The sequence below is a fragment of the Ovis aries genome, chromosome 11, assembly GCF_016772045.2.
Source record: "Ovis aries strain OAR_USU_Benz2616 breed Rambouillet chromosome 11, ARS-UI_Ramb_v3.0, whole genome shotgun sequence".
Lineage (NCBI taxonomy): Eukaryota > Metazoa > Chordata > Mammalia > Artiodactyla > Bovidae > Ovis > Ovis aries.
This window is the reverse complement of record NC_056064.1, coordinates 40,627,461-40,635,989: the sequence shown is the minus strand read 5'-3', so window position 1 is coordinate 40,635,989 and position 8,529 is coordinate 40,627,461.

Sequence of the window (8,529 nt, the reverse complement as noted above, 5' to 3'; positions counted from 1 at the left end):
TGTAGAGTACGTTTTAAGAATCACTGTACAACTCACACAACTCTAGAAATTCAGAGCTAAATATATTTGGAGGTATGAAATATCTCAACTCAAGAACCACAAGAGAGAGGTCCTTTCTGGAAGTGAGTCACATATTTAAACACACATTCAGAATGGAACCATGTCTGTCTTGTAGGTGTTCGACTCAACTCAAAAAACAGTTACTGACTGTTCAGAATAGGCAAGTACAGTAATAAGGTAAACTATTAAATGTATCATACAGTTGAAAAAAGATCACAGTTAATCCTAAAAGATTAACATTTAGGATTCTCAAAAGAGAACTGAACACATTTGCTAATTCTCAATCAGTCCTAACCTCAGTGAACATCTCTTTCAAGGCAAAAGTCATTAGTTTCCTAACAACCTGGAGAAGTTTCAAAGATAATGATTTTTGTTGGTAACTGGGCTTGTGGTACTTGTAGGTCCACATGTCATCCAATTTCACTGCTGGGGTCAGAAATTATAGAGGAAGTGAGCTTCTGGGAAGATGAGACATTTGAAAAAATGATTCCAAAGGAGTTAAAGCTTAATGGATTAGTATAATGAATTTTCTGAGGGCAACAGTGTGGAAATATTTCTAAGAGGTGCAGCAGAACATGGAATCACTAAAAGGCAACTATTCTTGTCCAACCGACAATTTGTTTTCATATAGGCTGGACAAATTTTCAGAAAGTATATTAATTTCCCAATGTAATGGTTTGTATTTTAAGTGAAAAGATATCTTTAAATGTACTGAAACTTTTTTTTTTTTTTTTTACTGAATGCACCACTGGTGTAAGAACCAGAAGAGAAATAAAAGTCAAATTGAGAGGCCAAAAAAAACGGAAAAGGATATCTTCAAATGTTCACAAATACCACAAACAGTATTGCAGACTACAGTCTTCCAGAAGTAACTGGGTTTCCATAGTGGGCCAGTGCTTAAGAATCCTCTTGCCAATGCAGGGACATGGGTTCGATCCCTGGTCCAGGAAGATCCCACATACCACAAGGCAACTAAGCCCATGGGCCACAGCTGCTGGGCTCATGTGCCTAGATCCTGAGCTCTGCACCAGGAGAAGCCACAGCAACAAGAAGCCCATACACCACAGCTAGAGAGTGGCCCCCACCGTCAGCAACTAGAGAAAGCCCTCACAGCAATGAAGACCCAGCACAGCCAAAAATAAAAACAAATAAATCTTTAAAAAGAAATCAACCATTGTGTAAGCACAAATCAGAAAATGATTCTTGAACACTTTCACCTAATACCAGATTATCTTACAAAGACAGCTCAGAAATTATTATTAACTATATACCAAGTTGTAGTTAAAAGCAAAAAGGTAGCACAGCTAAACCGTCAATAGTATCATATAAGAGTATACACTTGAAAACAGAGTGGATTCTGTTTTAGTCAATCTTTGAGATTAACACTGAGAATTTATCAAAGAGAATAGAAAATAATTTTCAAACATTGCTCAGTTCAATGAACATCTCTTTCAAGACATGGGTAGTTAGTCTTGTGGCTGCTTGAAGAGGTTTCAAAGATAATGATTTTTCAAGGTTAAAATCTAGAGACTCCACTATTTCCTCCAAACACTCAAAATTGTTCACAGAAGTAGAAGCATTACATTCATGTAAAATGATACAATTTAGAGGTGTAATTAAGTCGCATTATACCAAAAACTGCCAGTATCCTGTATTCATGTCTTTAATCAGAACACAGCCCCACGCCCAAGAGGAAAAGATTATCATTCAGTCCTAAACAGACAACAGTAATCCCTAAGGGAGCAACTCCCCTCCTAGTTATACAATAAGAAAGTCAAGACAAACCTGAGCCTTGCAATGAACATTCCATTTATTTAATAGCCAGAGTTTACCTCTTCCAAGCCTGTGGGGAAATATCCTTTAAAAAAAAAAACTGTACAGCTAAAAATTTCTTTTGTAAAATATCTTTTTATAAACCACCTAAATGTACCACTCCTGAGACTCAGGTTTTTATATATAAACTTACTTAAAAAGGGATCCACGTATAAATACGATCTACCATACTGCCAGCCACGTACACTGCATCCTTCAAAGCTATACAACAGTGCCAAGAAGCCAAGGGTGCTCAGACACTCAGAAACTGAACTGGAAAATTGAAAGCAAGGGAAGAAGAGAAGGAAGGTACGGACAGAAACAGATGCGTCTGATAGCAGCTCGCAGGGAGCAGAGTCCAGCCCAGAAAAAGTCGGAGGACTCTGTCATGACAGCGAGGAACTAAGGCAGTGATAAGCACCAAGGGGAAGTAAGAAGGCAGAGGGAGACACAGGACAGGAGAGCTTGCTTCTGGAGCAGGCATGTTCATTTAGCCAGTTTGTGCAGTGCGAGTGCATTTAAGCCTGAAAACAGCACTCAGTAATTTAAGCTATTATGTGAAGACCAATAAGCCAAAATAATATCCAAAGATATACAAATCTGGGTTACCAATAAGAGCTATGTTGTACCTCTGCATGTGATCCACACTTTTCCTGCTGTCCACACAATCTGTCCTGGGAAAGCTGCTGGAGACAACAAAAGAGGAAAAGTAAAGCTGAGCCCTGCATTCAAGGCGTCTGAAACACACGCTCAGTTGTGAGGACTAGACAATTACAACCATAATAGTGATGCAAGGCGTATATCCAGAACTAGGACGCAACCAGCACTAATGTCAGAGAAGGTTTATACAGAGACACAGCTTGCTTAGGCAAGATGGATGTTCAATGTCAAACAGAGGAATTTCTGTGAACTTTTGTGTCCCCTACCGTCAGCCACCCTCTGATTTTTCTACCTACCACCTCTCCCTCTTTGCTGCTACCAATTACCACTTCACATGGAGGCCACATCATCTGCGGTAAGAGCTCAAAGTCTAGCGTATAATGTCTTTCCATATGTGTTAAAACGTTCCTTTCAAAAAAAAAATTTTTTTAACCAGTTCTGGATGTTTAATACAGACAGTACGTGTCCTTTGATTGTGTATGATGTTTTCAAGGCTCATCCATGTTGTATCATGTATCAGTGCTTCATTCCTTATTGTGGCTGAATATTCCATTGAGTGGATATACCACAGTTTGCTCACTCATCTGTTGATGAAAGCTTGAGTTATTTCCATTTGGGGGGTATTATGATTAGTGCTGCTCTTCATAAAGACAGAAAGCAAATTGATGGTTACATAGGCTGGGGGGTCGAGGAATGTGGAGTGATTGCTTAATGGGTACGGTTTTTCTTCTGAAAATGCTTTGGAACTAGATGGATGTGCTGGTTACCCAGCATTGTGAATGTGCTGAATGACCTGTACAGTTTTATTACTGATTTATTTTTGGCTGCAGGGGGTCTTAACTGTTGCACTGGCTTTTCTCTAGTTTCAGTGTGCAGCTTCTCATTGCAATGGCTTCTCTTGATTTGGGCAGAGCAAGGCTCCAAGATGTGCAGGCTTCAGAAGTTGCCACAAGAGGGCTTAGTTGCTCTGCGGCCATGTGTAACCTCCCTGAACCAGGACATGGAATCTAACCCGTGTCCCCTGTATTGGCAGGAGGATTCTTAACCACTGCCCCACCAGGAAGTCCTGTACATTTTTTAAAGGTTAATTTTATGTTACGTGAATTTCCCCTCGATTAATTTTTTTTAAGTGCAAGTCAAAGCCTCCATTGCCACCTGCCTAAATCAGGGTCCTATGTGTGGGCTAAATTACAAATAGGAAATGTTAGATAGTTTAAAATAGATTGTCTGTAACATGTAGGTTGTCTTTCAAAGCCAAGATCAGACACTAGCTGCTTTTTGAAGCTTAGTGTGTGTGTGTGTGTGTGTGTGTGTGTGTGTTAGTCACTTAGAAGTGTCCAATTCTTTGTGACCTCATGGACTATAGCCCACCAGGCTCCTCTGTCCATAGAACTTTCCAGGCAAAAATATTGGAGTGGATTTCCAAGCCCTTCTCCAGGGGATCTTCCTGACCCAGGGATCGGACCCAGGGATCAAACCAGGTCTCCACTGCAGGCAGATTCTTTACCATCTGAGCTACCAGGGAAACTCACTGGAACTTGTTGGGGAAATACAATTAAAAATAAAATATTCTCCTCATTCAGAAAGCCTCTCCACAAAGGTAGTAGAGAAAGAAGACATTTTTGCTTTGAATAAGCATTAAACCAGAATGTGATGGACATTTCATTCAATCCACTAAGAAAATCACAGACAGAAGGATCTCTTACCCTTTTATAGCCAAGCAGTTAAAATCCATTACATCTTTCTTTTCAAGATAAACCCGTCCTCAAATAAGAGGACCTGACGTCATCATTTGTCACGCATGGTTCACCTAGTAATTCGGGTGACTTCACCTAGTGATTGGGGTTACTATCTGTGTTCACTAATAGGCTTCATATAGAGGGCAAGTACATATCTTGTAATAGGAGTTAGTTTTGGAGAGAGGCTCCTTCCTTCCCTCAGGAACTAGAAGACCGGGGTGCTGCTTTCCTTGGATGTTTACATTCCAAAGTATGGTTCCTTTGAGGAACATGAGGAAAACATCCCTGAGTCATATAGCTGGCCAATGGTTTATTGACCTTTTTAAAATATGCACTTATGTTTTGAAGAGACAGAGAAAGAATCTACAAGATTTCTAAAGCAATTGTTTCAAGAAAAGAGAGATGGGGGAGGTATCTCTTTCCTTATTTTCAAGAAGGAGAATTAAGTCTCTCATTTTTCATTTGTGTTTATTTTCTCTGATATCAGCAAAAAGTAATTACTCCCTCTTCCAAGATGCCTTTCCGTGGCACTTCCCACTTAGTATTTCAAACTGAAGTAATTTCAACAGGATCAGTATCTGTTTTCTTTCTGCACCCCTCCTGGTACCCAGCACACTGCCCAGAGCCAACACTCAGAAAAGGCCCTGGATGACAGGAGAGAACCTTGTGGTGATGGAAATGTCCTGTACCTTGACTGCATCAGTGTCAATATCCTGGTTGCCATTTTGTCCCATTGTTCATAAGATATTACCATCAGTTCAGTTCAGTTCAGTCACTCAGTCATGTCAGACTCTTTGCGACCCCATGAATCGCAGCACGCCAGGCTTCCCTGTGAATCATCAACTCCCAGAGCTTGTTCACACTCACATCCATCGAGTCAGTGATGCCATCCAACCATCTCATCCCCTTCTCCTCCTGCCTTCAATCTTTTCCAGCATCAGGGTCTTTTCCAATGAGTCAGTTCTTCACATCAGGTGGCCAAAGAGTTGGAGTTTCAGCTTCGTCATGAGTCCTTCCAATGAATATTCAGGACTGATTTCCTTTAGGATGGACTAGTTTGATCTCCTTGCAGTCCAAGAGACTCTCAGGAGTCTTCTCCAACACTGCAGTTCAAAAGCATCAATTCTTTGGTGCTCAGCTTTCTTTATGTCCAACTCTCACATCCATACATGACTACTGGAAAAACCATAGCTTTGACTAGACGAATCTTTGTCAGCAAAGTAATGTCTCTGCTTTTTAATATGCTTTCTAGGTTGGTCATAGCTTTTCTTCCAAGGAGCAAGCATCTTTTAATCTCATAGCTGCAGCCACCAGCTGCAGTGATTTTGGAGCCCAAGAAAATAGTCTGTAACTGTTTCCATTGTTTCCCCATCAATTTGCCATGAAGTGATGGGACCGGATGCCATGATCTTAGTTTTCTGAATGTTGAGTTTTAAGCCAACTTTTTCCCTCTCCTCTTTCACTTTCATCAAGAGGCTCTTTCATTCTTCTTTGCTTTCTGTCATAAGGGTCGTGGCATCTGCATATCTGAGGTTATTGTTACTTCTCCCTGCAATCTGGGAGCAGTGACCCCACAAGAGACTGACCCAGACTTGCCTGTGAGCATGCAGGAGTCTATGGTGGAGGCGTGGGTCAGTGGTGGCCTGCCGCAGTATTGGGGGCACTGAGTCCAGCAGTGCACACACAGGACCTTTCAAAGGAGGTCACCATTATCTTCACTACCTCCACCATAGTTTGGTCTCAGATCAAACAACAGGAAGGGAAGGCAGCCCCACCCATCCACAGAAAACTGGATTACAGATCAAACCAGTCAATCCTAAAGGAAATGAGTCCTGAATATTCATTGGAAGGACTCATGCTGAAGCTGAAACTGCAATACTTGGGCCACCTGATGCGAAGAACTGACTCCTTGGAAAAGATCCTGATGCTGGGAAAGATTGAAGGCAGGAGAAGAAGGGGATGACAGAGGATGAGATGGTTGGATGGCATCATCGACTCAATGGACATGAGTTTGAGCAAGTTCTGGGAGTTGGTGAAGGACAGGGAAGCCTGGCGTGCTGCAGTCCATGGGGTCACAAAGAGTTAGACACGACTGAGTGACTGAACTGAACTGAACACAGCCCCACTCATCAGAACAAGACCCAGTTTCCCCCACGGTCAGTCTCTCCCACCAGGAAGCTTCTGTAAGCCTCTTATCCTTACCCAAGAGGGCAGACAGAATGAAAACCACAGTCACAGAAAACTAATCAAACTGATCACATGGACCACAGCCTTATCTAATTCAATGAAACTATGAGCCATGCCGTGTATGGCCATTCAAGACGGACGAGTCACAGTGAAGAATTCTGACAAAACGTGGCCCACTGGAGAAGGGAATGGCAAACCACTTCAGTATTCTTGCCTTGAGAACCCCATGAACAGTATGAAAAGGCAAAAAATGATATTACCACTGGGGGATTTTAATAAAGGGCGTGTGAGTTTTTGCTGTTACTATTTCTTACAACTAAATCTAAAATTACCTCAAAAGTTTAATTAAAAATTTTAAATGCCCTTGAATGAGTAAACACATGTGAATTACTGTCAAATAACAGTTATGCAATACTATAAAGAGAAACACAAACCAGACTGAAGGGAAGAAAATTCACAGGTGCATTCAGGGGAAGAGTTGAGCAGAATTAAGGGATGCTTTTAGGTTACTATGGGGACTATCAACCAGGATGCTAAAAACTGCTGTGCAGAGCAGAAAGCTCTGAGAATGGACTAGGTCAAAAAAAAAAGTTAACAAAATTAAAATGTTTAGCAACATGGATGAACTAGAAATTATCATAATATGTGAAGTAAGTCAGAAAAAGACAAATACCATATTCTATCACTTATATGTGGGATCTAAAATATAACACAAATGAACTTATCTATGAAACAGAAATACTTACAGACATAGAGACTAAGCATGTGGTTGCCAAGGGGGTGAGGTGAGGGAGAAATGGATTGTGAGTTTGGGAACAGCAGAGACAAACCATTATATGTTGAGTGGATAAGCAATAAGGTCCTACTGCATAGCACAGGGAATTCTATTCAATATCATGTGCTCAGTCATCATGGAAAAGAATGTACATATGTATATTTAATGTTTAAAGAGAGACAAAAAGAAGGCAAGAAGATAATATCCAAGAAAGGATGAATGCAAACAAAAAGGATTAAATTGTCTAAAATAAACTAAGACAAAGGGAAGTTAACTAAGACAAGACTCCCCGGGACACGTTCTAGAAGACAGCAGGGTCAATGTCAAAAGTTAGAGAAAGAAGGTTTAGAAAAATCAGTTTTTCAAAGGCGGGAAGAGAAGCTAGAAGAATTCCTGTCAAACTGGTGAAGAAGATGTACTGGGACCCAACAAAGAAAGTCTAATGTTGTGGCTCAAATGGGAGCAACGGATGGGCACACAGTTTTAGCTTAAGAATTATAACTTCAGAGGTTGGGGTCTCCTAATGAAAAGGGAGTGGAGAACAGGAAATTGAATTCTTGTGGAGTTTTGTTTAGTGTTTACAGTCTGCACTGCTAACAATATAACACGGGTTATATTGGTAATACACTGAAACGCTACATAATTGGTATCCTAAATTGGCCTCACTCTCTAATAATGCTCATTTTGGGAGCGCGAAACATCCATGTACTGGGCTACAAAGAACAAGCTAGGAAGGGGAAGCGCTATGGAAAATGCCAGAAAAAATAGGACCCAAATGCCAAACCTTTGATTAGAGAAATAGCCCTGCGTTTCACTCTTGAGTTACAACAGCAAAGAATTTTACCAAGAACACTCTGGCGTGTGTACGATGGTCTGATAAATCACTCCATGTGAAATGCATGTGCAGGACAAATAGAAATGAACGCCAGTATCACTCACACACCTTAAAACAGGCTGGGAAATGCTGACAAACATGCTCCAACACAAATCTGTCTAATTATATTCTTAACTGATACATGAAACATAAGATTAAACCAGATCGTGTGGAGGCGTGCTCCTGTGAGAAAAATCAACAATATGACAGAAAGAGGACAAAACAGTAAACTGAAGTTCTGTCACATGCCAATTTTTTTTTAAGTACAAAAAAATACATTTTTATTTGCTGATGAATTATGCATCTATAATCTATCAAATGGCATGATTGATTAAAAAAGAAACTCACACTATCTTAAGCAGCTAAAGACATTACTCTTAATAAGCAAAATAATACCCAAGCTCTATGAGATTATCCCCCTA